The 27,702-nt window shown below is 37.8% G+C and overlaps 1 protein-coding gene across 3 annotated transcripts in view; it reads right to left on the bottom strand.

Moving 5' to 3' along the window:
- Nucleotides 1-27,702, bottom strand: part of adarb1b (adenosine deaminase RNA specific B1b) — a 146,980-nt gene that overhangs the window by 27,998 nt on the left and 91,280 nt on the right. For all 3 annotated transcript variants that reach the window (XM_028436456.1, XM_028436455.1, XM_028436457.1), the window contains one exon: nt 22,052-22,087. The gene's annotated coding sequence lies outside the window, so the exon portion shown is untranslated. The remainder of the gene's footprint in view (nt 1-22,051; nt 22,088-27,702) is intronic.

Below are 27,702 nucleotides of genomic sequence, written 5' to 3' on the forward strand. Positions count from 1 at the left end.
CCCACCCGGGTAGGGTTAGGACCACGCCCGCAAGAGGCAAAAAACTCAACTGTGGTGGAAAAAAAGGGCTAATTTTGTTTAAGATGTGGCACTGGTGGACGTGTTTTATTTCCTGAGTCTGAATATGTGTTTTTTTTTTTGGCTAGAGGCTGAATTGCGCCCCCTGGAGGCCACGGAAGTTTGGTGTGCTTCAGCAGCAGGGTCAGGTTAATGCTAATGAGGGCTCCGTTACTTAACGTGGCTATGATTTGAAATGTCAGAATTTGCTTTACACAGTCTTTAAGTGGTATTTTCAAGTATCTGTTACCGCTTACTTTCACTTTACTACATCTGAAAAACAAATATTGTACATTTTACTCTTGTATTGATTCCTTCATCATCACGAAGAACGATCTCTCAAAATATACCTCATGATGCTGAAAAATCACAGTTTGTTTTTGTTGATATGGTTGTTTTAAATTTGTTTATCGTCAAAGAACACACACAGTATGTATTCATGAACGTAGCAGAGTTAGTTCATTCAAACTTCATACCTTTATTTGTGTAATGTTGAGCTTATCAACAGCTCTTTGTTCACTCTGTGATTAATGGTGATTTGGTTTAATTAAACAAAAAAACCTAAATATTATGCTCGTTTATGAAACAACAACAATGTTATTCAGTCAAACTATAGTACTTTATAAAACATGGAACAGATTTTTTATCTGTTTTCTTATTTGATGTTATAAGGGAAAGTATGTTAGAGATTAGTAGTTACTTTCAATACTTAAGTCATTTTTTAATGCAAATACTTCAGTACGTTCAACTTTTATTGGAGTAGTTTTTTTGACGAGGAGTTTCTGTACTTTGTCCACCTTAATTCATCAGACAGGTGTCCTTCTAGTGCCTGTTCATAAAGTCTCCCTGCTTTCACTAATAAGAATCTTACGCTACTTTTTCTCCTGACTTTTTATTTCATTTGTAAAACAATCGGCCTCGTAAACGTATTAAACTGCCCGTTGACGGCTGATGGCAAAAAATGACAGGTAAAACAAAAACTAAATACAAAATTTCACAAATATTTCTCAAACTAGTGGAAAGTGAATAGTTGATGCCAGTTTCCAGTCGTCTCCACACATGCACTAACAGTCCTTTAGTCATTTACAGCCAACAACTGGCTAGTCCAGTATCAATGGAGGAGACCACCGTGCTTCCACAGGCTCTCACCACCACCATCACCACTACGACTGCTGCTGCTGTTGTTGTTTGCTGGAGAATACCAGGGCAGGGCATGCTGGGTAATGGAGCAGCACAGAAGCTCAGCTGGGAGTTAAGAGGGAAAACATGGTGACTAACCTCGCACACCCACTGTCACTTTCAGAGAGCAGTCCTGACTCATATTAGCTGTGCAGGAACAGGAAGTGAGCAGCAGGCACCAGTTGACTAGTCACAGTTTGATCTACGTTAACGCTTTACTACAAATATATGTTTATAGTGAAGTATGTATGTGCTACTTTAAGATAAATACTAACATATGAACACTGATATTAAAGAAAAAAGCCTCATTACTGCTTTAAAAAGACAACATATTTGAAAAGATTTTGGTACCATTTTTGCATTTTGTTAAAGACTTGGACTCTTCCGATTAATTGAGTAATTTTTAAGCACCCCGCAGTAAGTGCTACCATTAAAAGATGATTACAAAAGCTAAAGAAGCTATTGTTTTAATTTATTTTTGTTATTACACCTTCTTTTCATTTTTATTGTTCTCTATAATTAAGACCATATATAAACATCTCTCTGCAATGGAAATATTTGTAATTATTGTATTAGGGCGTAGCAGCAGTGCAGAATTCTTCCTAATGTTTGTTTAACATGGGGTTGAATGATGAAGGTAACGGTAACGGAGTGGAGTGGACAACATGACAGTTGGTCACAGTCATCACACACTGAGCTACAACTCAATGCTTCCTGTTTTAATCCCATATGTCCTTCATTGTCTTGTTAAATATTGACATTAAAAAGTTGCTCTGAGGTTTCCATGGATACGGTTGGTGGTAACGGAGTTGAAAGGAAAAGGAAAAGTGCTGAAAATCATCAATCGAACCTGCATTACAAATAAATTAGGATTTTTCTGCTTTATTCTTGATTATTTGAAATACTTTATTAATTCCTGAAGGGAAATTATTAATAATTATAAAGCAATAAACAATTGATTTTTCAGTGGGTCACATTTCTCCTCAAAACAATATTTTAAAAAGTATTGAGCCCGGACATATTTTTTTCTCATTTGTGTCCCTAATGAAAATTTTTCAACTTTTTACATTGTAAAAATCTTCAAAAAATTATATTATATTATATATATATATGGTAAAAATAAAAAAAGACTAAACACACATGTTTACTATTTTGATACAATTGGAGACGTTACACTAAATAATTAATACAAGTATTCGTATGGTTGAGTTTTATTGTTTTAATGTATATTTACACATACAAATAAATCTAACTATTTATATATATTTATTCACAAGGGGTTTTAGATACATAGTATACTCTATATATTATTATGTTACAGGCAATGTTTTTGACTGGTCTGGAACAAAATAACATTTTTTATTTCAAATGTCAAACTTGAACATAAAACAAAAAGTGACATAACATATCACATGAAAGTGTTTCTATATCTTTAATGGATATTCTACATGATATACAGCACTTCGATTGAAAGCACTCCATAAATGAATACATTATTATTAAATTATTATTTTTATCATGAGTATAAAAATAACATTTTCTAGGATTTGCCACTAAAACTCATTCATTAAACCAACACACTATAGTTTTTAATACAGAAACTTGAGAAATAAAATAATTAATAACAAAAAGACTGCCTTGTACTACTACTGAAAACCTCTTCTTAACATTTTTATGTTTTTGTTGTTGCACAAATATCCACAACTCTCTGAAAACTAACGCTAACCCGCTTTTGGGTCCCAACCCACATGTTTAGAGCCTCTGCCTTTAAGTATGAGAGTTTTAAGTGTGGGGAAAACCAGAGGGTTTAATCTGAACTCACATAATCCAAAAAAGTCTGGTTGATGACAGAGTGCAAAACGATGACCCTAAATAATGCTAACTAATAATAACTAACGTTAACCCTAACCAACAATGACAGAAAAAAGCCTGATATTATCTTTTTTCTCTGGTAAAGCTTTGCCATGACGTCTGACTTTGAACTAAAATAGTGAAAAATGTGTGAAAACATGGGGGGCTGTTTTCCCGATGTTGAATACTTGGATATTTGACACTCAGTCGTTTGTCATCATGAAGAGCAGAAAACACAGTCTGGCAGCAACAAAATCATCCCTACATTTATAGTCGAGGCTGGTGGAGAAAGAGGTCAATATTTAAGGAAATCCTGGTGAATAAAGAGAGGATCAACAAGTAAATAAATAACCATGTTTAACATTTTAAAGTGGATTAATTTCACATTGCTTTACGCTATCATTAATTTATGTCGACTCTGGGATACTTTTATCTTTACTCGATGGCATCGAGCTACAGACGGCATGTAAATACATCAGTATGTGGTTATGGAAGGAGTCAGTAGAGTCAGAGCTTAGGATTTTAGCCAGAAAATTCCAAGATGGAAATACAGAGTGTGTGTGAATGTGAGGAACATCCAGTTTAATATGAGTCCATTACACTTAATAATACGAGTCCATTACACCTAAAGACGTACACGATGTTTGTGCAAAAACACGAAGGCTGTATTTTCCTCCATCTCTCTCTTAGACACACACACACACACATATATATATATATACACACGTAATGTTTTTAGGCTTCAGGTGTGTGGTCATAAATCATCGGAGTGAGTGGCTATGACTCCCTGCAGCAGCAGCAGGAGTGGGAATGAGGGGTGGGGGAGGGGGGATTACTTTGTTTACTATGAAAGAAAGATGCAGATACGATCATAAAATATCAGGACATAAAGTCTATGTATATTTCTGAACTCTAAACTCAATTTTTAATTTCTTTATTCTATTAATTTCTTCATCTGCTGATGACTGGAGGCAGTGGGACATCATGGACTAGGGGTGTACCATCTAATGAACATCACCATTCCATTCGATTACTCAACAATTATAACAGTATTAACGATTATCACAATTTTTGGTGCCACTTCATACTTTTTAACAAGGTTTATGTGTCAGTATCTAATAATTAAAGTAACCAAACAAAGGTGTCTACATTGTTTTTTTTTTGTCAAATCACCAAATCCAACAGTAATCTTATTATTAAAATTAATAATTACTCTTTCAGCTTTAAAAACATAAAACCTGCAACATCAGCTCTCATAACACTTGAGGAATTCGGATGATGATAAAGCAACAAAATGAATTATTAAACAATGCCAGGGCATGGTAAATGGTAAATGGTAAATGGACTAGATTTATATAGCGCTTTATCACCACTGAAGCAGTCCCAAAGCGCTTTACATATCAGCTCATTCACCCAATCACTCTCACATTCACACACCAGTGGGACAGGACTGCCATGCAAGGCGCTAGTCGACCACTGGGAGCAACTTAAGGTTCAGTGTCTTGCCCAAGGACACTTCGACACATAGTCAGGTACTGGGATCGAACCCCCAACCTCTCGATCAGAAGACGACCCTCTACCACCTGAGCCACGGTCGCCTATATGTAAACGCAGAGGCAAATGTGCAGCTACTCATCACATCATTGCTGTCTCCAGTTTCAGGATTTTAAACTCTAAAGTTCTTGTGTAAGCTTTCAATAGAGCTGTTTTTGTCAATTGGGTTGAGGATCCCTTTAAAAATACGCCATATATAAATATATATACGCCAATGTCATATAAATGAATACAGCAAACAAAAACAGGTTGGTCTGACATTTACAGCGGGAACGCTTTTCCCTCCGAGCTCAGGTTCTTTTTAATAACAGTTACCAAAGCTGCTTTTAACCACTCAGTTTTTTCTGTAAATCAGAATCAGAATTCCTTTATTAATACTAAACGGCCTGCAAACATACACTGTATTTACAGAGTGATCAGCATGTAAGAGAAAATAGACAAATGCAGCCACGTGGATGCACTTTGACATGATTTTCAGTCCAATGAAAACAAGCAAATGCACTGAATCGCAGTTTAAAGGTAGGGTAGGTGATTTTTGAAAGCTAGCATGATTTTTGAATGTAGCTTCCCCGACGGCTCCGCCTTTACCCCCCTCCCCTCTCCACTCCGCCTCACTCACATACATGCACACAGCTACTGTAGAAGAGGAGCTCAGCTCATCGCTTGTATTGTGTAGAAACTACGGTGTCTCATGAATCAGTCAGCAGTAAGTAAACATTAAACTTTACCATTGTACAGTATATGTTAAAAAAACGTGACCAAAAACTCCCTTTTACGTCCGTCACCGGTGACACGCTTTGAGTGTGGGCTCGTGCACGTGAGGGGTGGAGAACGAGCAGGGAGACGTGATTGGAACGAACCAGCTTTTTTCATTGGTTATTACAGATTTACAGCTGCTACAGATGATGGATTGTCTTCGTTCCTTTTTCAGAGCACATAAGATCTTACTTTATGTCAGAACATAAAGACAATTTCAACCAAAAACTTAAAAAGTGTATCTGGAGAAAATGGATGGCCTACCCGACCTTTAATGTGCACTTGCTGAGCAGCATTGAAATTATTCTTTAAAAAATGGCTGAATATTTAAAGCCACTAGAGTTGAAATCAAGACCTTTAGATATAAAACTAAAATATTTCTAGTTTTTTTTTTTTTTTTTTAAGCAAATGTCTCTGATTTGAGATATATTTAATCACAGATGCTGCAGAATTTATAATGGTGTCGGTGTCAAAATTTCTCAACCAGAAAAAACAAAGAATGACCAAATTAAACCATGCCAATCATCCTTGTCACAACTAAGTGGGCGTGGTCACGGAAGGTTCGATAAACATATTCGTGTAACTCTGCAACTCTCACTAAAACCATTAGAGTTAATAATCTGAAAAAGGTCTGTTTTAGAAGTGAATCTTCCGTTGCTTTCTCCTGTTGCTCCAACAGTTCGTTGCTCAGAGAGAAAACAGAACGCTTGTGATGGCGGCGAAGCCAAAGAAAGCAGAAAAATGAGAAGAGGAACGGATCGAACAAGACTAGGAGTCTAAAATGAGCAATCGAACATGAGGTGGAGGAGGAGATGAAAGGGGGATAAAGAGGACAGGGAAGGGGAAAGAAAGTGGACAGAGATGAATGGCCAAGGGAAATGGTGCTGGAGACAGACCCTCAGCAGCCCTAACGCAGACTGATAGGTCCACCATCTCAAACCATCCTGTTTCTGCTCCATTTCACCTTTATTCTGAAAGGGAATGTTATAGCTCTAAAGAAGGATTCCTCAACTCACCAGACTTTAGAGGAAATCAATCCAAACTCTACTTTAAATGTTTATTCAATTATCCTACTGCAGTGCTTCTCTTTGCCGTTTCCACTGATTCAGATCTCTTTCTTTAACTCAATCTAGTAACAGTCTGAACTAGGGATGCACGATATTGGATCTTTGGCCGATATCTGATATTTTACAACTCATTTGGCCATTAACCGATATCCACTATCATCAAGTTTCTGTAGTGGAATTAACATCCAGAGAAAGCTGATAATGATCCCCAAATTAGAGAAGTTATTCTCCAAATTATAAAGTGTAATATAGTTTGCAAATATACACATAGATAAACTTTCTGATTTTTTCACATACCACTTCACTCAACTTAATCTCTTAACATTTTTTGTCCCACAAATAATTACCGGGTTTTCATAAAGTAAAATAAACATAGCGGTAACTATAGTAACATCAGTAATCATTAGTAACATCAGTAATCATTCCTTGTGCAAATATAGTAAAAATACTAACAATGAAGATACTTGCAGCCTACCCTATTTAAAACACTTGGGTGCCTTCACACCAGTTTAGTCGTGGACTCTGAATAGTTGGAGAACAGCTGATGATTTTATCACCTTGGTTTGGTTCGGTTTGTGTTCAGAGAACAACGTCTGATCTGCCCCAGAGAGGCCGTTACCATAGTAGCGACTTCTCTAGGCAGAGAAACAGAAACCTGAAGTAGACGTTCTCATCTATGGATCAAAGCCAGCGCTGTAGAGTGCTCACTTACGTCTTCCTTCAACAATGGAGCAGCAACACGTTGTGCTTTTAATGCCCTGTTTTGTACCATCGCTGGTTCTTCCTGATCACCCACAATGCAGTGCGCTCTACGTCATCTCCGATACTTCCTGTATTTGATCTGCTCCGAGAGCGGTTGTGTTCATAGTGTAACTAATCAATCTCGACTTTGATTGTAAACACGCAGACACCAAGAGAAACAATTGATCAAGAATTCTCCTGTTTGATCCGCTCTAGACCGACCAAACGAGGACTATCAGAGCAAACAAATTCTAGCGCTCTAGGGTCCGTCAGTGTGAACGCACCCACTTAAAACAGCATTTTCACAAGATCCAAACTTTCTGTATCAGAGCTAAATATGAGGAAAGAATCAAAGCCTTTAGAAATATGTGAATTCAGTGAATAATTCTACCCTGAGGTTGTTGAGTGTCTTTTCCAAACACTCCTGCGGTCTGCTACACACACACACAAGATGACGCCGCTTAGTTCCACCTTTCCACGACTGATAAAGCCTCTACGTATATGATGTCTATGGGTCGATCAAGGGAATAAAAGCCTATTTATATATATTGGTTCATTATATCAGTGGAATAGCTGATGTCAATTAGGGATGTAACGATTAATCGTAAGGCAGTTAAAAATCGATTCATATGTATCACGGTTGATATCGATTTTCTGAAAATTGAATCGCAGTACTTTTTTTAACCAGCAGAGAGCACTATCCACAAGTGTAGGCGGCGGGCGGAGTCTGCTAATACTTTCTTTCTGGCCGCCTTCTACGCTTAAATATGTTAATAAATGATTCATTACTCCTTAAGCACCGAAAGAATATCTGTAATATTACTTGAATATCTGTAAAAGTCACGTTTTTCTATTAGCTCTGTCTGCTAGCATAGCTTATCTTCTTCACTGCAAGAATTTCTGCATGCCAACCGACCACTGGGTTACCAGCGCCCTCTGCTGGTCCAAACAAATATGGCGTAAATCAGTGTAATTTTTTTTTTTAAGTCCAATTGTTAAGGCACAAAATACATTTTCAGTTGTACTTTTAAAAGAAAGAGAACTATTATGCAGTTTTGCATTGTTTATTATAGAACCAGAATTTTAATTAATAGGCTTCATTTTCATTTCTATTATTCCTTTATTTATTTCATTCAAGATTTATTTTTAGTTAAATTGCATTGTTTTGAATTGTTTATCAAGGAATTCTTTTGACAATGAAAAATAAAAGGAAAATAGTACAGTATTTTCTAGTTTTTTTCCCAAAAAAAAAATTTTTTTTACAGTCCCATTTTGTAAAATAAATCGTGAGAGAATCGTATCGTGAACCCAGTATCGAGAATCGAATCGTATCGGGAGTTGAGTGAATCGTTACATCCCTAATGTCAATACTTAAAGAGTAACTAAACATCAAAACCACTTTTTTCTGATGAAATCAAATTGATTTGGTATGAAGTCGTGTTGTTGATTGATCCTGGTCCAACTCCCAACATTTTAGTCAAAATATTTCAATTTGTCGTATGTAGCTGTAAAATATCAGTGAAACCATGCTATTACAATAGAATTTTGTTATCGGCTGGGAACGAGATTCTGTGAGGTCATTGGACCATCATGCATCACTAACAAGCAACGTTAGCCCCGCCCCTTTAATAAAAACTACCACCTGTGGACTCTGTAATTTGTGGTGAGTGGATTGGATTTAGATAATTGTGAATAGAGAGCTATGTGAGTAGCAGGTTAGCGTAGCATAGATTGTTCTTTGGAGATTTCATAATATAGACTGGGTGTGTCTTAACTGCTCCAGGAGCCAGGGGTTTAGTTACTCTTTACATTTTAAGCTGATATCATCCAAAAGCATGCCGATAATATTGTGCATCCCTAGCCTGAACAGTCTTGTAATCTTTGCTGAAATGCAGAAGACAACAAAATCCAAAAAATGCCTAAAGTCCCGATGAAAAGAAGTTGTAAGTTCTTAGTCAAAGACCATTGCTAACTGTCCATGTTAGCTTTCAGACTAGCGAGCGCTCCCATGACTGCGCCTCCATCCCATTACTTCCTCCAATCAGGCATTGGCAGGCCGGTGATTACTTCAAGGAAGTGTGAGAGAAGAAGAGTTTTAATAGAAACTGGGGGATTGGATATTTTTCTGGCAGTGCGTCTCCGTGCACTGACCAGGTAATGCTCTGTAATGGAGTACACGTGTGGATGACAAGGGCCTAATGGAGAGAGGTCGTGGCGGAGTGGCTGTCGTGCTGCCTGATTGAAAGTGATGGGCCGCGGCGGAGCACGGGCACCCAACATGGCCCTGGCCCGCCTCATCGCTTACACATGCACACGCACCTTAGCGCCGGGTCTATTATTCAATTTGGGCCGTCTAATGAGTGGAGGATTAGGCTGCCAGAAGCCATTTGCTGTCTAAGCCTTTCCATTGGATATACATGCTTTCCTCAGCTCTGCTTATTAACAGGCAGCCATTCACACGCCCATATCCTCCCAGACTCATCCATTTAGTCAACGGATGAGCTCAGATGAAAACGCTGTCTGAGACAATGATGGGAAAATTAAAAAGCCACTTCATGGAACTGAATGAAAGGCAATCAGAAGTTGTGCGATAAAAAAAACTGCCCAGTAACACACCTATTGTATGTGTGTATGGCTTCTTAATGTGGGATCAACAGTAAACACTGAGCACTTATCAGTTTAGGTGAAGAACACAAATCAAACAGATCTTTAAGGCTTCAAACATTGGTTCAGCTCAACTCATTCTACACAAAACATATACAATAAATACTTAAAAAGCTAATAAAGTACTTAAACATTTGAGTAATGATTGTGTGTTTGAAGCTTCAGGATGTTTAGAGCTATATATGTTTAGAATATGTTCTTACCAGAAGAACCACATTGAGATTTAAACTTCTAAGTGTGTCCTTTAGGCAGCAACACACAAAACAATGGACAGTTTCATGATCAATACCCCAAATGTCCCAAAACAATGAATTAACACATGAAACAAAGCCGTAAGTACATAAAGAACAATAAACAGTACAGTCACAGAAGAAGAACTTATAAAACACTAAAAAAAACATGATAAAAGTATTCCAAGGAAGACAAATTAATTAAACTGTCACTTATTTGTTTGTTGGCAGGATTACATTAAAAGTACTTCACAGATTTTGACAAAATGTATATCCAAAGATGGACCTTATAACATTTTGAAAAGGATCTGGATCAATATGTAAGGATGGTTCCTTAATTATCCCACAGAGTTTCATCCAGTTCACATTCGTATTGTGAATGTCATCATGGGGCTGTCCATACATTTGGACCTAGTGTGTGGTTATTAATGGGTATTAACATTTGTTCCCAGCCTTTAAAGTGTGAATAATAATGTACCATGATCAGGATCATTGATATAAATATCAGTAAATATCTGGGAAAGATCATCATCATTACCACAGTTACCATGGTTACTAGTGGTACTGCTCCATTGGTCATAACTATTCTGTCCATCCGACTAGTCTGTAATTCTAAATTCATGCAGAAATAAGGAATGAAAAGGATACTTTGTGATTATCTGCATTTATTTTTGAGCCAACGTGTCTAGTTGTGGTTTGGATTTGCCTCGATTAATAGAAATTTACAATGAAAGATGAGAAAAAGTGAGACCCCTTGTGGAGACGACATCCATGAAATGTTTTTACCCCTTTGAGTTTGTACAAACACACCATGAGAAACTGCTCTGTGGAAGTTTTTTTTAATGGATTCCTTTGGGTCCAGGTAGAAGTTTTAATAATAATCGACTGTTCCTTTCTCCCATCTTTTCAAGGTTGTTGGGTGGCTGCCTTTCCTTAGTTCACTAGACGCTGTAAAAATCTTTTTGACAGCTCTGATTTATGACACGGCGCAGGCACCGAGCGCCTGTGGGGGGAGAGAGTGCACGCAGAAGCGTGTGTGTGTGTGTGTGTGTGTGTGTGTGTGTGCGGGTAAGGAGTCGTCGCTCACAGAGGGGCCACGGCTGCTGTGCTCACTGTTCAGGGGCCTGACACGGGACCCCAACAGGGGGACTGCAACACCCAGTGCTTCAGGTGTGAAAAAGTTTAGTCTGAGGGGGTTTTATGCACTAATAATAGTATCACATGGCAAAGAGCTGACTGAGATCAATAAAAACACTTGAAATTCAGGCAAGGAGTCACGACTCAGAAGTTCATCTACATCTTTGTAAAACAAGATGAGGGGTTGAGACACAATCTCTCCAATATTTATAATCCAATCATCTTCTCTTTACTCTCCAGACGAGTCGACAACAATCAACCCAACTCAACCCATACAATGGACTCTTTATTCTGCTAATGAGACACAAAACAGCTCCATCAAAGCTAATCACCTGCACAGTATTAATCAGCAACTCTCAGAACTCAAGAAACCTCTAGAATTAGAAGGAAACTGACTTTCAGTAAAACGTCAAGTCTAGTCGCCTTAAAGCTGCTGAACATGAACATTTTTTATCAGATAATAGTAATAATGCATCAATTTTATATAGCGCTTTTTTGGGAACTCAAAGCACTTCACAGAATTAAGGCATTATTTCACTCCACACTTACTGGTGGTAAGCTACTATTGTAGCCACAGTTGCCTTGGGGCAGACTGACGGAAGCGAGGCTGCCATAGTGTGCCATCGGCCCCTCCCACCACCAACAATCACTCACACACTACATTCATACTAGGCAATGTGGGTGAAGTGCCTTGCCCAAGGACACAATGACAGATACCACTGGAGTGATTGTTCCCCACTGTGGTCTCCATCCAACTACTAACCAGACCCAGACCTGCTTAGCTTCAGAGATATGGCCTAAATACTGTAGATAAAAACAGTGTCAGCCTCATAGATCAATAAATCGAATAAAAACGTTAACATTTATTGACATTGTTTGGTGTATTGCATTGTGGGATGTGGAGTCCTGTAAACTAGTGGTTCTCACCCTTTTCTGCCTATTTATTTATTCATTTGAATAATATCCACTGTTATCCAGGAAGTTTATTATTATTTGCTCCATAGTATATAGTTATCTTAAAGATGTAAATCCTTGTTTTAATTAGAAGTAAAATGGGTTTAAAGTGGCCAAAAAATGGTAAAATGGTGGTGAAATGGAGAAACAAAAGAAATTGGTTAAAAGTTGCAAATTAGTGTCCAAAAAAAATGGTGAAAGGGGTTCAAAGTGTCATTATTGAAAAAAATAGTTTAAATTGGCAAATAATGGGCTTGACAAATGGTGAATGTGGTTAAATTGACTAAAATAAGCATGAAATACGGTGAAAAGAGGATAAAAGTGACAATAATGCATCAACGTGACATTAAGTGGAAAAGTGGTTGAAAGGGTTTATAAGTGCTGAGCATGTCTTGAAAGGTGAAACAATGTGCAGAAAAGGCATTTAAATTTGACAAAGAGGCAGAAATGGGAGTAATGTAGCAAAAAATGGGGTCCTGACCCCAAGGTTGTAAACAGATGCATAGAAGTCTTTCTACATCATTCTTACTGTGATTTCTTGTTTTTGCCCCCAAAAAACTCACTTCCCAACACATTTCTGGTGTTTTCACTGAAAGTTGTGGCACAAATATCGGAGTTTACACGGAAAGATCCAAATCTGGTGAAAAATGAATGTCTTACGTGCGGAGGGAATGTAACTGGGAATACTGGGAACAAACGAGAACAAAAATGTAGCCAACCAATTACTGTCCTCCTGGTCTGACAAAGAAACCCAAGTAATCTCATTAAGAATGAAGGAAAAACACTTCTACTTTATGCATCGTCTTCAGGACTTCACATCCCACAATGCAATGCGTGAAACTTTTCTGTCAATGTCAATAAGAGTTTCTTGGAATAAAATGTCATTAAAGGACACAGAGCTGTGAACTGAGTGCTTCTCTTAACTCTGAAGCTTCTGTTTCTGACCATCTCAAAGTAAGAACTTGGTCGCTTACATACTTATTATCTCCTGTAATGACTCCTTAATTAATCCTTTACATGGCGGTGACTGTCCACGGAGACGTCTCACTGTGTGACTACTTTATTTGACCCATCTACTCAGTGTCAGTGTGTGTTAGTGCCGTTAAAGGCGTTCTAACTCACGTTAATTGCATTGAGCATCAGAGACCACTTTAAACGCTCGTTTCCTGTTTTCTCTCCAACTTCATAAAGAATCCAGTCTGCAGTGGTAATAAAGTTAACAAAATAAAATAAAAACACACCTAATATTTGGATAAATGTAATATTCTATATATTTTGTTGTAATACGGTATGCTTTTGGAGCCATTGTGTAAATTTTTGTTGTCGTTTTGTGTATATTTGAGTCAATTTGTGTATTTTTTTTGTTTTTGGGTATTTCAGTGTATATATATAAATGCTTTTGGAGCCATTTTGTAGATTTATTTTGTCATTTCGTGAATATTTGAATAATTTTGTGTATTTCTGAAGTCATTTTGTTTATTTTTGTAGTCATTTGGGGTATTTTTTTGTATAATCTGTTGTAATATGGTATGCTTTTGTAGATTTTTGATGTCATTTTGCATACATTTGGGTCATTTCGTGTGTTTTTGTGGTCATTTTGGTTGTTTTTTGTAAATTTAGTTGTCGTATGATAGGTTTTTGGAGCCATTTTCAAGATTTTTGCTGTCATTGTGTCTACAATTGAGTCATTTTCTTTGCTTCTGTTGTCATTTTGTGCATTTTTGTTGTTTTTCTGTATATTTGGTTGTAATACGGTACGATTTTGTAGATTTTTTGCTTTATTTGAGTCCTTCTGTGCCTTTACTTTACTTTCCTGTTTTCTCTCTAACTTCATAAAGAATCCAATCGTCACTGCAGCGTAGATAAAGTTAATAAAATAAAATAAAAACACAGCTTATATTTGGATAAATGTAATATCTTACCTTCTACATAAATTTGAGGACACTGCAAAGTGCAAACCCCCCCACCCCACATGTCCTCCCCCTCCTCTCCACCTTCCTATTGAAGTTGCAAAAGCTCATAAGGGAATCTTGCTGGCATTGCAGAAAAGGAGTCCGTTTCCCATATTTCATACACGGCTCATTGGAAATCAGCATCTCAGAGTGTCAGGGCTCGGCACATTTATAAGAGATGCAAAAAAGAACTCGCCACTTTGAAGATATGCTTAGATTTGGTATTTTCTTATATCAAAGTCACTGCCCTCTCAATACTAATTCATCCACAAAACAGAGGTGGATTACAGCTGCAGTAAAGACATATATTAGACATCCCATGCACTAAAAAACACTGCATTTTGTATTTATGGGAAAATTAAATTTAACAAGAACCAAAAAGGTTAAATCAAGAGAAGAAAAAGCGATAAATAATGACAATAAAACTAAAATAAAAAAATCTACAATAAAACTAAAATCTGATTTTCCCTGACAGTCCTTTGGAAGGTTCCGATAAACAGATGAACGTTTACCTCACATACTCATTATGGCCATCATTATAAAAGCTGTGGTTAAACGGATGCTGTTGTTATGCTAACAATTACTTTAGCTTCACCAGGACAACACCAGTAAAGTCATTTTTTGTATTTTTGTAGTCATTTTGTGTGTTCATGTTGTTTTTTTCCATATTTTTGTCATAATACTGTAAGTTTTTAGAGCCATTTTGTATATTTTTGTCATCATTTTGTGAATTTTTGTTATCATTTTGTAAATTTTTGTTGTTTTTTGTATATTTTGTTATTTTGTGCATATTTTAGTCATTTTGTGTATTGTCATTTGGAGTTTGTTTGTTTTGTATATTTTGTTGCAATACAGTATAGTTTTGTAGCCATTTTGCAGGTTTTTGGTGTCATTTTGTGTATTTTTGTGGTAAACCAGGGCACATTAATATTGAATTTGCTCTTTTTTCCTAAAATCTGTGGCCCATTTAAGCTCAAACTGCTCCGTATTTGGCCCCTGAACTACAATGAGTTTGACACCTCTGCTCTACTCAGTGTCACGTTATTTTTCTGACTGTTGTCTCTGCTTAGCATGGGATGAAATCATCTGAGCTAGCATTAGCCCCTCACCTCGAGCACTAAACTACTTACTGAGAGCTGTGCCTTAGTCATCTGTTTTCTCTGTTAAAAGGCAAAAAGCTCCACTTCCATTCCCATGGCGATAAGGTGGAGTGAAAAGGCGGGAAAGGGACCAGTGTAATACTGATGGACGCTAGTACTCTGTGTGGGATCAAATGCTGCCTCAGCAGTAGTGGGTTTACGTGGATGAATGGACACGAGTCGGGGCAAGGGGAGGGCAGGGTGGAGGGTGGGGTGGGTGTCAAAGAGCGGCTGGAGCTGCTACTGAGCCGTGGCCACCTGAGTAATTACCAGCTTCACTGTTGGGTTAATCCTCAGAGAGAAGCTGCAAAGTCAGGAGGGAGAAGAGATTCCAATGCACGCGCACGCACACAACCACAAGTATAGACCCCTCAAAGAGGAGAAAAACAACAAAACTTCACTTCATTTATTCATTGATTTCTAATTTAAACACTAAATGGATAAAACTCAATAACTCATTCACCAGCAAAATAAAATATGAAATCTTCCGCAGATTTCACTGCAGGCCTGATCCAATAGAGATACTTTCACCCCAGGAGGCCTTCAAAATAAAGTTAAAAAAAGAAAACACAATCTTCACCCTAAAAGCAGACTAAACTCTTTGGGGGTATGCTACGAATCTAGATTATTACATCCTGGATTTATCGCCGTTAGCTGGCTTCACCTAACCAAACATTCCCTGCCAGAGAGAAGCTGTCCTATGAAGGTCGATAACAAAACGCTAATTTAAGCCAAGTGATTTAACTCAGGCTACGTGCGTGTTCCCATAAGAGGGATGGAGATTGCAGCGTCTGACCAATCACTACAATGGAGAACCTGGCAGAGCGACCTTTTTAACAATGGAGGAACAGTTTATGATCTTACACAAAAATAATGATTCAAAACCATGATGACAGCGAAGAGCAACAGTGTTAGTGAAGCATGGACCAGGAGAGATTGGTTAGGAGGCGGAGCTTTTATACTCGCTCAGATCTGATTCACTTCATAACCTGTTACCGACCAGGTTAGGTGTTCAGCTTAAGTTTAAAATGATGAATAATTAAAATCCATAATTCAAACCAAAAACAACACTGTTGTTACAGAAAAGACAGGAATGAGAGAACTCAGGCAGGAAACTGCTGACACTGTTAAAGGGATCCTCCACTGTTTTTACAAATGTGGCCTAAAACCTTTGAAATGTCCTTATTAGTAGATCTATGCCTAACAAAATGTATTATTTTGCACCATATTCATTTTATTAACTTTTAAAATGGGGCTACTATACCCCGCGCCCCGCCATGTTGAAATGATGTCATTGATGACGCCAATCGCCGACTTTTAGTCCATTGAGTTCTATAGGAGGTGAAGCAACTTGTGCTGCTTTGGGTTGCTCTAAAAATCAGTAAAAGTTAAAAAAAAAAAGTCATTGTAAACCTCTTTTGTTTACTAAATTTTGATCAATACTGGATGGGATTGCTGCTCTGAGCCTGTATTTACAAACACACAGAGCGCTTCTTCTCTTCTTCATGGCACCTACGAAACGGCAGAGTGGGAACTGTCGCCCCCTGCGGTCACAGATTTTTTTCGGCTCACGGATTTCGTTTATCAAATTTTGATAAACAAAAGAGGTTTACGACGACATTTTTTTTTTTTACTTTTACTGATTTTTAGAGCAACCCAAAGCAGCACAAGTTGTCATTTTGACTGAAAAAGCTGCTAAATGATCCTGAATGCTTCACCCCCTATAGAACTCAATAGACATTTCAAAAGTTTTAGGCCACATATGTAAAAACAGTGGAGGATCCCTTTAATGTGTAAAAGCGTGAGATTATTAATAATATGAATCCATTGGATGATAAACAGACAGCGCTCTGATCAGTTAAACTTTATTACACCACACACGTGTTTCTATTCAAGTAGACATCTATTTATCACACACACACTAGGATGAGAGCACATTGTTTCACTGTAGTATGTTCCTGCTGATGCGGTCAGCCTCACTATAGCGCATGTATGAATAAATTAATAAATTAATGAATGAATGAATGACTTCACCCTTCAGTGCATACGGAGACACAGGCTTCATCAGCTGACTGGAGATCCGTCTATCAGATATAAATCTGTATCTTTCCTAAAGGATGTCATCGGTAAATAAAATGATTAATTTATCCATTAATAATTTTTCTTTCCTAAACTCAAATGTCAGATCTGCACCAACCAGGATCTTCTATCAATGGGCAGGTCGTTTTCTAGGAGATCTGATTGGTCAGGAGGCGGGGCTTTAGCACTCGCTCAGATCCTAGCCAGAACAAAACCTGCTGTCGACCAGGTTAGTCGTTCAGCCTAAGTTACCATGGTGATTTATCTTGCTTTGTTGAATACTCCCTTTATGCTCATATGTATTTATATTTATATTATCACAGCAATTCATTATTCAAAACAGAATTAATTCTTACAGGCCCCGAACCGAGGGGGTCCGGTTCGGGGGCCTCAGTATTGCATCACTGCTTTTTGCAGATGATGTGGTCCTGTTGGCTCCAACATACCGTGACCTTCAACTCTCACTGAATCGGTTCGCAGCCGAGTGTGAAGCGGCCGGAATGAGAATCAGCACCTCCAAATCCGAGTCCATGGTTCTCGACCGGAAACAGGTGGAGTGCCTTCTCCGGGTTGGAGATGAGGTTCTGCCCCAGGTGGAGGAGTTCAAGTACCTCGGGGTCTTGTTCACGAGTGAGGGAAGGATGGAGTGAGAGATCGACAGGCGGATTGGTGCGGCGTCTGCAGTGATGCGGAGTCTGCACCGGGACCCAGGACACGCTGGAGAGACTATGTCTCTCGGCTGGCCTGGGAACGTCTCGGGGTCCCCCCGGAAGAGCTGGAGGAAGTGGCTGGGGAGAGGGAAGTCTGGGCCTCCCTACTGAGGATGCTGCCCCCGCGACACGGAAACGGCTAAGCGGGAGAAGATGGATGGACCAAACCAAAAAGGAAAACTAACTGAGGCACCAACTTGTGAACTGTGTACCTCCATTATTAAAGAGAAGTGAGGCGGAAAAAAGAGAAATGTCTTAAAGAATGCATGAAGGGACCAAAGAAAAGACTATAATTTACTGATGAGAGACGGGACATCCCCTCGTACAAATAGTCAGATTTATTTATAATCATTTTTTCCAGCCTATTCTTTGTGCTTTGTTATGATCAAACAGCTTTACTGAGCCTGTTTGTGTGATGACTAAATAAATAAATAAATACATGCATAAATATCCAACTAACTAAATTATTATCATTAATGAATTCACAAACATTATCAATAAATAAAATAAATATTTTTTTTTACTAAGGATTTAATAAAAATTCTCAGCATATAATCAAAGACTGTGTGTGAGCGTGCATGTGAATGAATGAATAAATGACTAAATAATGACTTAGATAAATCAATGCATAAATATTTAACTAAATTATTATTTATCATTTATTAAATAAACTACAACTTTAACACTAAGATGCCCCTAACTTTATTGTTGTATTTTCTCTCCAGATTCTGTGTACCCCCTGACATGTGCTGTTCATTTGATTGTTTGTATATGTCTGTTTATAGATGATTAAACAGTAAAAAAAGCAAGTTTAAAAAATAAATTAAATAAAACTAATGCAATATTGATATTTTGGGTCAGTTTTTTATTTATAGTTTTTTCTACTAAGGATAGAACTTGCTTTGATCCATAACTGAAGGATTTCCACCATAAAATCAAGTGTGTGTGTGTGTGTGTGTGTGTGTAAGTCCAGATTGTTTCTGCTGTAATGCCTGAAGCATTTCAATAATTTAACTAAAATAAATCAACTTCAAGTTCCCTTCAAATCTGCTTCAAACAAACAAACAAACAGTATAAACTGTAAACAACAACAAGTGTCTGAGTGAGATTCAAACCTAATCAGTGTCTCTCTAACTGAACTCCGTCTGAACGTCGTTACCTTTGCGCTCTGAGCGTTTCTTGCGTCTCCTCTTGAACCTGCGTCGGATCAGACAGAAGTAGGAGCCCAGGTTCTGAGCAGCGCTGCTCAGCAGAGCCATGATCAATGTGAGTGGGGACGGATCAGAACTGGGAGAGGATCAAACTTGTCCCCCAGCAGCAGCAGCAGCAGCAGCATGTGGGTCAGTCAGTCTCTCCTGATGCTAATGATGCTACAGCAGCACCTGCAGAACGCCTTTGTTCCTCCTTCAGTCCCAAACTCCATCCCTCTCTCCCTCTCTCCGTCTGTGGACTGTGTCGTCCTATCGGTACCAGCGAGGGGAGGCGATGGAGCGATGTGTGAAAGGAGGAGGAGACTCTCTGCTCTGCTCAATCCCACTTTAACTCTAGACTAGACCAGGGGTCACTCTATGATTCTGAAATATCTGGGCTTAGCCCACAGGAAAATGGCATTTTTCATAATGCTTTACCTAAATAAACTAAATATGTAGTTTATTATTATTTAAATAACTTCTTGAATGCTTTACTGCTCATCCACAGACATGTAAAGTTCCATTCAAGTTATTTCAGAGTAAAATGAATACAAGTGAGTGTTTTTCATTGCTCATTTTTCTTGTAGAGTAGTGTTTCTCAAATGGGTATATGTGTACCCCTAGAGGTACGTAATGTCACTACATGGGGGTAGTTGTGAGAGAGAGAGAGAGAGAGAGAGAGAGAGAGAGAGAGAGAGAGAGAGAGAGAGAGAGAGAGAGAGAAAGAGAAAGAGAGAGAGAGAAAGAGAGAGAGAGAGAGAGGAAAATGAACAAATAAAGTCTCATTCTTGGTCTCACACCAAGGGTGAGATGATTGGAAATTATAAAAACTACAGAAATAAATCTATTTAGAAGTCCCTAAATCAGTGTTTTTCAACCTCAGGGTCAGGACCCCGTGTGGGGTTGCCTGAAATTTCTGAAAAATAAAATAGATTTTTGAATTTAAAAAAAAACTTTTTTAATTAAAACAACACACAATCTTAAAGAACTGTATTTCTAAACGTTCATTTTGTGAATCAAGTTCAACTAAGATGCAGAAAAACAACCAAACAACTCTACAAGTTGTTTAGGGTGACCAGGAGGGTCTTCCTTTCCAAATAAAAACACCAGTATTTTATTTCTCTTGGACTTTGCTCCTCTTATGTCAAAGCAAAGCGGCATTTTTAATGATTCCGTCATGTGTAAATAAAATGACAGTAATGACATGATACTAACTGTAAGCAGCAACTCTTTATCTTTCAGGGTTATAAACGAACGTGTTCCCCGACATGCATTCAAGGTTCCTCAGAAACCCGGACGCATGGATTCATTTATAATATCCTCCAATAAATCCAGACGTATGTTCACCCTAATGTTGTTGGCATCACAGATGGTGAAGAATACAGAGTTTTTGTTGCTCTGTTGTGTAAATGAGGGGCGTTCAAGGACTGTCGGAAAGTTGACTTCTTTTTCTGCAAAAAAAATTATATATTTGGGGCTAATTAAGTAACGTGGGGCTTCAGCTCTGAAACACTGCCCTAGACCAGTGTTTCTCAAACGGGGGTACGTGTACCGTCAGGAATACTCGATGGCACTGCAGGGGTACAAATTAACAAATGAAAGCATTAAAAATATGGGGTTTTAAAATGTTTATTTTTAGTTAAAAATGATAATCAAACTAAATAGTACCAGCAACACACAAAATGACAACAAAAACACACAAAATAAGAGAAAAATATACCGAATAATAAAAAGAACAGACAAACAGCAACAAAATACACAAAATGACATTAAAAACACACTACGAGAGAAAAATCCATACCATTACCAACAGCACACAAATACACACACTAGAAAATACACAAAAATAACAGAAACTTACAAACAACATCAGAAATAATCAAACGAAACCAAAAACACACACAGAGAATGATTTAAATATTACCAACAACACACAAAATAAGAGAAACATATACTGAAAAATGAATAACAACAAAACACACAAAATAATGATAGAAATGATCTTGATTAGAACATGAACTGAAAAGTCTTGGTCACATATCAGGAGGAAGATGACAGGAAATTCTATATAACTATAGAAATAAATCTATTCAGGAGACACTAAATACTGTTTCATTTACTTATTCACAAAATGAGATTATTTAAAATGTGTGTTATCACTCATTCATTCCATCATTATGATCTATAGTGGGTTTTTTTCCCAGAAAAAAAAAAAAAAAATATATATATATATATATATATATATATATATATATATATATTTATATATATATATATATATATACCAGAGCTGCACTCAGTGTGACCTCATTAACCTGGACATGGTCACAATGTTATGGCTCGTCATATAACATCACATGTTGTTCTTCTACTTTCAGAGAAAATAATTCCAGATTCACAATTCTACAACACTTTGCTGCCCCCTAGTGGTCCTTCTTTATAAATGCACCTATAAAACCTTTAAAAGCTGTATTTATAACATTACACCAGCAGAGGGAGCACTTATATAATATAAAATTACTTTTGGTTCTTTTAGTTCTTACATTGTCATCTTTATTTATCTTTATTGGCTTATGGTTTTCATTATTAGATTCTTTATTATCATATGTTGTGTTTTCCTCACATTTCCCATTTGTAATTTCTCTCCTCGTTTGTTGTCTTTTTTCATTCTTATTCTTTAGAACCCTGTTATTGAAAAATACTATATAAATACAGATTGTTATTATATTAATGTTGTGTAGGTAACAGGCCCAACACATGCATTAAAGGGAAGTAAAAAGCAAAAACTCACCGTTAGCTGAGCTCAGGCGTGTGTGATGATGAAAACCTGAGAAAGAGAAAGAAACGGAGCTCCAGGTTAGAAGTGAACAGAGGAACGTAACCAGTGACGACACTCTCTGCATTTTAAAGATGATAAAACACTGTTTTTGACTGCTAAATAATAAAACAATATTTATAATGCGTATCTTACAAAAAAGAAACCAAAAAAAAAAATCTCACAGCCTTCAATCTTTCACACAACTCTAATTATTTCATTAGACACATATTTCACTTTTTAAAGAGAAAATAGATCTTTTGAATACAATAAACTCAAAGGAAACGCTCCAGTTTTTGTTCGTCCCAATGTGAGTGTGAATGAGGCTAATATTTTAAAGCACTTTGGAAATACATTGAGTGGTAAATCAAGTCCCCTCACCACATCCTCTGACATTATCCAACCACAGCATGTTCATGTTGACACGTTTCCAACATCAGACTGTGTTACAGTAGCAGCACCAGGATTGTGATTGTGGGTGGGTCCCCAGAAAACTGGATGGGCCAGTTAAAATAAGCCTTTAACTGTTTCAACTGCTATTCTCAGTTGAAAATTCAGAGAAATTTCAATAAACGCAATAATGCTTGAGTGATTAAATTCTGAATAGCATTTAATTTTATTGGCCCTACAAAGCAAGGCAACATGTTGCATATTTCAGCAACAAGGCATTAAAAACATGACAATGGACACAAGCAAAAAAAAAAGAAGAAAAAAGAAGCATTTTAAATTCATAAAAATAGCTCATTTAAAATCTAACGCACGTGTGTAAAACTCAAGGCCTGGGGGCCAAATCTAGCCCTTTAAATCATCTAATTCGGCACACAGCAGAAAGTAAAAACAACAAAAAAAAAAAACATGAATAACTGTAAGTTACCAACTAAGTCAGTTGTACACATCTCAGCTTCTCCAAACACACAAATTAAATGAAACTATTTGCATGACTGTTATGTAACATACAGTCATGTTTAATCAGAAATTGTCCAAAGAACCCTACATTTTTTTCAATCCTTCAATTTTATATGATTGCACAACATTTCCCCAAATTAAATAAAAATTGATCATAAAATACAAGAAATTTTAAGCGGTGATCCGTCAAAACAGATAAACAGTTGGGGCCAAAAAAATATGTGATTTTCTTACTAACTTCAGTCACCAGAGCGTGTCAGCGAACTGTTTAAAGGTAAGTAAAGGTCCCTTAGGAGAGCTCCTCTTCTCTGCTTCATTGTCTACTGTGAAACCGCAGAGTTAGAACTGTCACCCCCTGCAGTTGCAGATTTTCTGGGGTCGCAGATGTTTTTTACCCTCTTTCAGTAAACAAGAGGTTTACATCGACATCTTTAACATTTCCTTATTATTTAGAGCAACCAAAAGCAGCACAAGTTGCCATTTGAACTGAAAAATCTGCTAAATGCTCTAAAAATGTGATAAATTATCTAAAAAACAAAAAATGAAAAGGACTAAAAAGCTGTTAAATGATCTAAAAATCAGGCTGAATGTTTCACTTCAATAGAAAACAATGGGATGTTTACAGGCAGTGGGGCCTTGTGACATCATCTACCATGTCATTTCAAGATGGAGGAACACTAAAACTATAAAGTAGTCCTATTTCTAAAAGGCAATTAAATGAATATGGTGCATAAAAATGTGTTTTGTTAGATATATAACTACAAATAAGGACATTTCAAAGATTTTAGGTCAGATTTGTAAAAACAGCTGGAGGATCTCTTTAAGGGTGTACTCACACTGGCAACTGGGGTCGTTCCAAGCTCACAGCAGGAATCCCCCCCTCCCTGTCCCTTTTCTGACAGGGTAGAACGGACGTGATCACCAGCTCAACTCGGTTCCCACAGAGAAACACATCATCACGTTAATTTATGACACACGTATGGCGTTACGTCACCATTAAGCGACTCTGGGTTTGTTGTTGACAGTACATTCTGTTAATTTCATATTTTCTGTTGCGTAGGGAAACTATAAACCAAGATTTACCCAGACACGTGCTCTTTTCACGGACTGGGTTTCCCAGGGCCCCTGAACGCATCACGTTAAATTAAACGACCGTAACTCTGCTCATATTTGCTCTATCGGAGAAATTCCACCAGTTTATGAAAGATAATAAGTTGCTCTTTACAGCCAGTGTTGGTACATTGCGGTAATTTTACTCACACGTAACGGAAACATTAAAGATGCTGCTTTGTTTTGACGAAATCGACACAAGGAACATAGAGAACCAAGTGAGTGAGAAAGAAAGATAGATTAAAACAGACCAAATAACGGTGAATTTATTAAAAATGAAAGACTCTCTGATGATAAAAACCACCATGAATGGAGGTTCAAATGGATTTGAAAACAAAGGGGAAACTGAGCCTATAAAGGTAAGATCAGTTTAATTTCTGGATCAATAAATGTCGTTCTGATTTTGTGGAGCTAGTCTTTGTGTACATTAATATAAGTGTAAATAGATGCTTTTAATGTGTGAGACAATTTAGGACAGAGTATTTGTGTGTTTGTTTAAACTTTGTGTGTGTGTGTGTCCATCTATATATATATATATATATATACTTTTCATCGGTTAACGAGCACTTCTGACACCACTATCATTGCGGAATGCGGATGTTTATGTGCCGTAAAGCGTCGCGCGGTACCAACTTCATCACATTTTGCGTGCGGCTCGAGTTGAGTTGTGCGTGTTTGGACCACCTCTTCCAGCAGGACCATCGGGCCGTTAACCCCCCTGTGGTGCAGTTCACACCTACGCAGGCCAGACAATGGCCCCCCATGGTTTCACACATGCACAGAGCTGGTTAGGAACGGCCCTGGTTGCCAGTGTGAGTACACCCTAAGAGTCCACATATGGGGAACAAGCTGCTGATTGGCTGAAAAGCTTTCCCTCAAAACTTTTCTCTCACTTGGTATTAATGAATTGAATTAATGCCACGGGTGCTAAGTTACCTGCTGTTTTACAAACTTCTACTTTCCCGTTTTGTTTCCTGTCACACAAACTCCTCTTTTTCAACCTTTTACATCATATTTTTCCCGAGCAAATGATTTTGGTTTATTGACTTGAGGCCTACACCACGTCTTTATCTGATAATAATACCGCCTGCAGCAGCTGTAAGATCATCTGTTCCCTTTAGATCACGTCAAAGTGGATTACTCTTTCATACGTGCAAAAACACCAAAACAGAAACGAGGACGGCTGGAATTAGCTTCTTTTTTTTCTCAATGAATAGCTATTGAGGATGATTTAATGTTAGAGATGAGCTTTGGAGGTCGTCTGAGGTGAAGAGGAGTATCTACAGATAATAAATAACAGCATTAATCCCTCCTCATCTTGAGGTTTGATCCCTAACCAGCGGTGCTGGGGCTCAGGTCAGAGCTCTGAGGACGTGTGTGTGTGTGTGTGTGTGTGTGTGTGTGTGTGTGTGTGTGTGTGTGTGTGTGCTACTGTGCAGTGGCCAAACATAACAACAGCACTACTCTCAGCCAGGAGGCCTGAGCTTTTCTTTTCTTCCCATTTTCAACTCCAGCCACATGTGGTTCAGACACTATTCACTACAGATGGAATAAAGGAAACACGGTGGTTCTAGACTGGAATCACAGCTCCTCTTCCTGGGGGTGTCTACGTCTGTGGCTCGATAGAGGAACACGACAAAAACAAGCTCTTTAAATGTTCTTTTTTGGGTTTTTTTACAGGGATGACATCCAGCCGACTGCGGCGAGCCCATCTGATGCCTGAGAGACGTTCCAAGAGTTTTAAAAAATCTGAAAAAAGGCGCTAAAAATAGTCTGAGTGGGAACAGGCAGTCGACTTCAGTCAGTTTAGTTTATCAAGCGACAAGAGTTCATCATCAGCTACAGGAAGGGAATGAGGCAGAAGGACCACAGAAAACAGGCATATGCTCACATGATCACTCCCCACTTTCACACACAACCCGGTTTTTTTTTTCCACCATCTCCTCCAGCCCTAACTCCTCATCCTTCCCTGTAGATGGCAGCAGGAGGCGAGGCCGTTAGGGCAGCGCCACCCTGTGGCTGACCTGTGAACTACCCATTATAAAAACCCCTCCCCCTGTGGTCACGTGCTGTTGTATTATAATCAATGTTGTGTTTGTTGATTTTTGACGCAATTTTTGCTGAGGAATTTTTTCATAATCCAAACTCCGCCCCTCTCTGCAAGGGCCTAGTTTGGTTTTGTCCTTTTTCACCTGTTCTTCTTCTCACCCATCGTTCCATATTTCTCATCTAAGAAACGAAGCCCCGCCCCGCTGCAGGCTGCTTTATAGTTCTCCCGTTCCTGTCCCCCCATGTTATATGTGATTGTCTTTTCATGTTTCTTGGTCGGGATGTAACCGAAACTGAATTTCCCCTGAGGAATTAATATAGTATAGTATAATCAATCAATCAATCAATCAATCAATCAATGAGATTCATCAATTAAATAATGTTAATTGGAGGATTTTAACCCTTTTACAATTTAAACAAGTAAAGAAGTCAATGTTTAAAATTCATCCAAAATAACAGAAATAGACATTCTTTTTTCTACTTGTCCTACAACATAGGGCTGGATGATATAGAATAGAAATTTTTTTTTCAAAATGGTAATATAAATCTCTATATTTTTAACACAATAGTCTTACCAGAAATTCTAGGTTAAAATTGCTGATACACTGGGAGAAGGGGTCACCAGATGCCATCAAGAAACAATATTTTCTTAACAATTTGAGCCCATTTTTGCTTTTTTTTTTTTTACCATTTTTCTGCAACTACACCAAACTTTCCTTATTTTAACAACTTTTCATCACCTTTTCTTGCCATATTTTTGCTCCTTTTAATGCATTTTTGCTACATTTCTCCCATTTTTGCCACTTCTCCCTCAAATTTCAATATCTTTTCTGCATATTTTTTCCACTTTCAAGACATTTTCAGCACTTATAAACCCTTTCCACCACTTTTGCACTTAATGTCACATATGTTGGCCATTATTGTCACTTTTAACCTCTTTTCACCATACTTCATGCTTATTTTTGCCAATTTAAACCACATTCACGATTTGTCATGCCCAATATTTATCAGTTTAAACTAATTGTTCCAATAATGACACTTTGAATCCTTTTTACCACTTTTTTCAGTCCGTTTTTGGCCACTCGAATTAGCAAATTTTAACCATATTCTATGGTTTTTAAAATCCCATTTCACCACCTTTTCCACCATTTTTGGTCACTTTTAACCAATTTTATTTCTGATTAAAACCAGGATTTCCATCTTTAAGATGACTCTAATAATAATAAACGTTCCTGGATAACAGTGGATATTATTCAGATGAATAAATAAATGTGGTTATCACAGATTCATAGAACAATGGACCATCATTTACAGACTTTATGGATGGACCCCAAAAATCTCTCCCCTTTATTCCCCCTTATAGATGGTCCTGTCTCCACATGACTGTTCTTCAATGTTCATGTCTGTGTTCAACCACCTTCAGCTACAGTGGGGGTCCCCGCTCTCTGGGACCTTTATTTTGGGGGTTGGGGGCTGAAAAGGTTGAAAACCACTGCTTTAAACCGAGCTAGTGTGAACACGCCCTAAGGGGAAGTGTAGTGTAGATTGTAAACTTTAAAGAG

The sequence above is a fragment of the Gouania willdenowi genome, chromosome 21, assembly GCF_900634775.1.
Source record: "Gouania willdenowi chromosome 21, fGouWil2.1, whole genome shotgun sequence".
Classification (NCBI taxonomy): Eukaryota; Metazoa; Chordata; class Actinopteri; order Blenniiformes; family Gobiesocidae; genus Gouania; species Gouania willdenowi.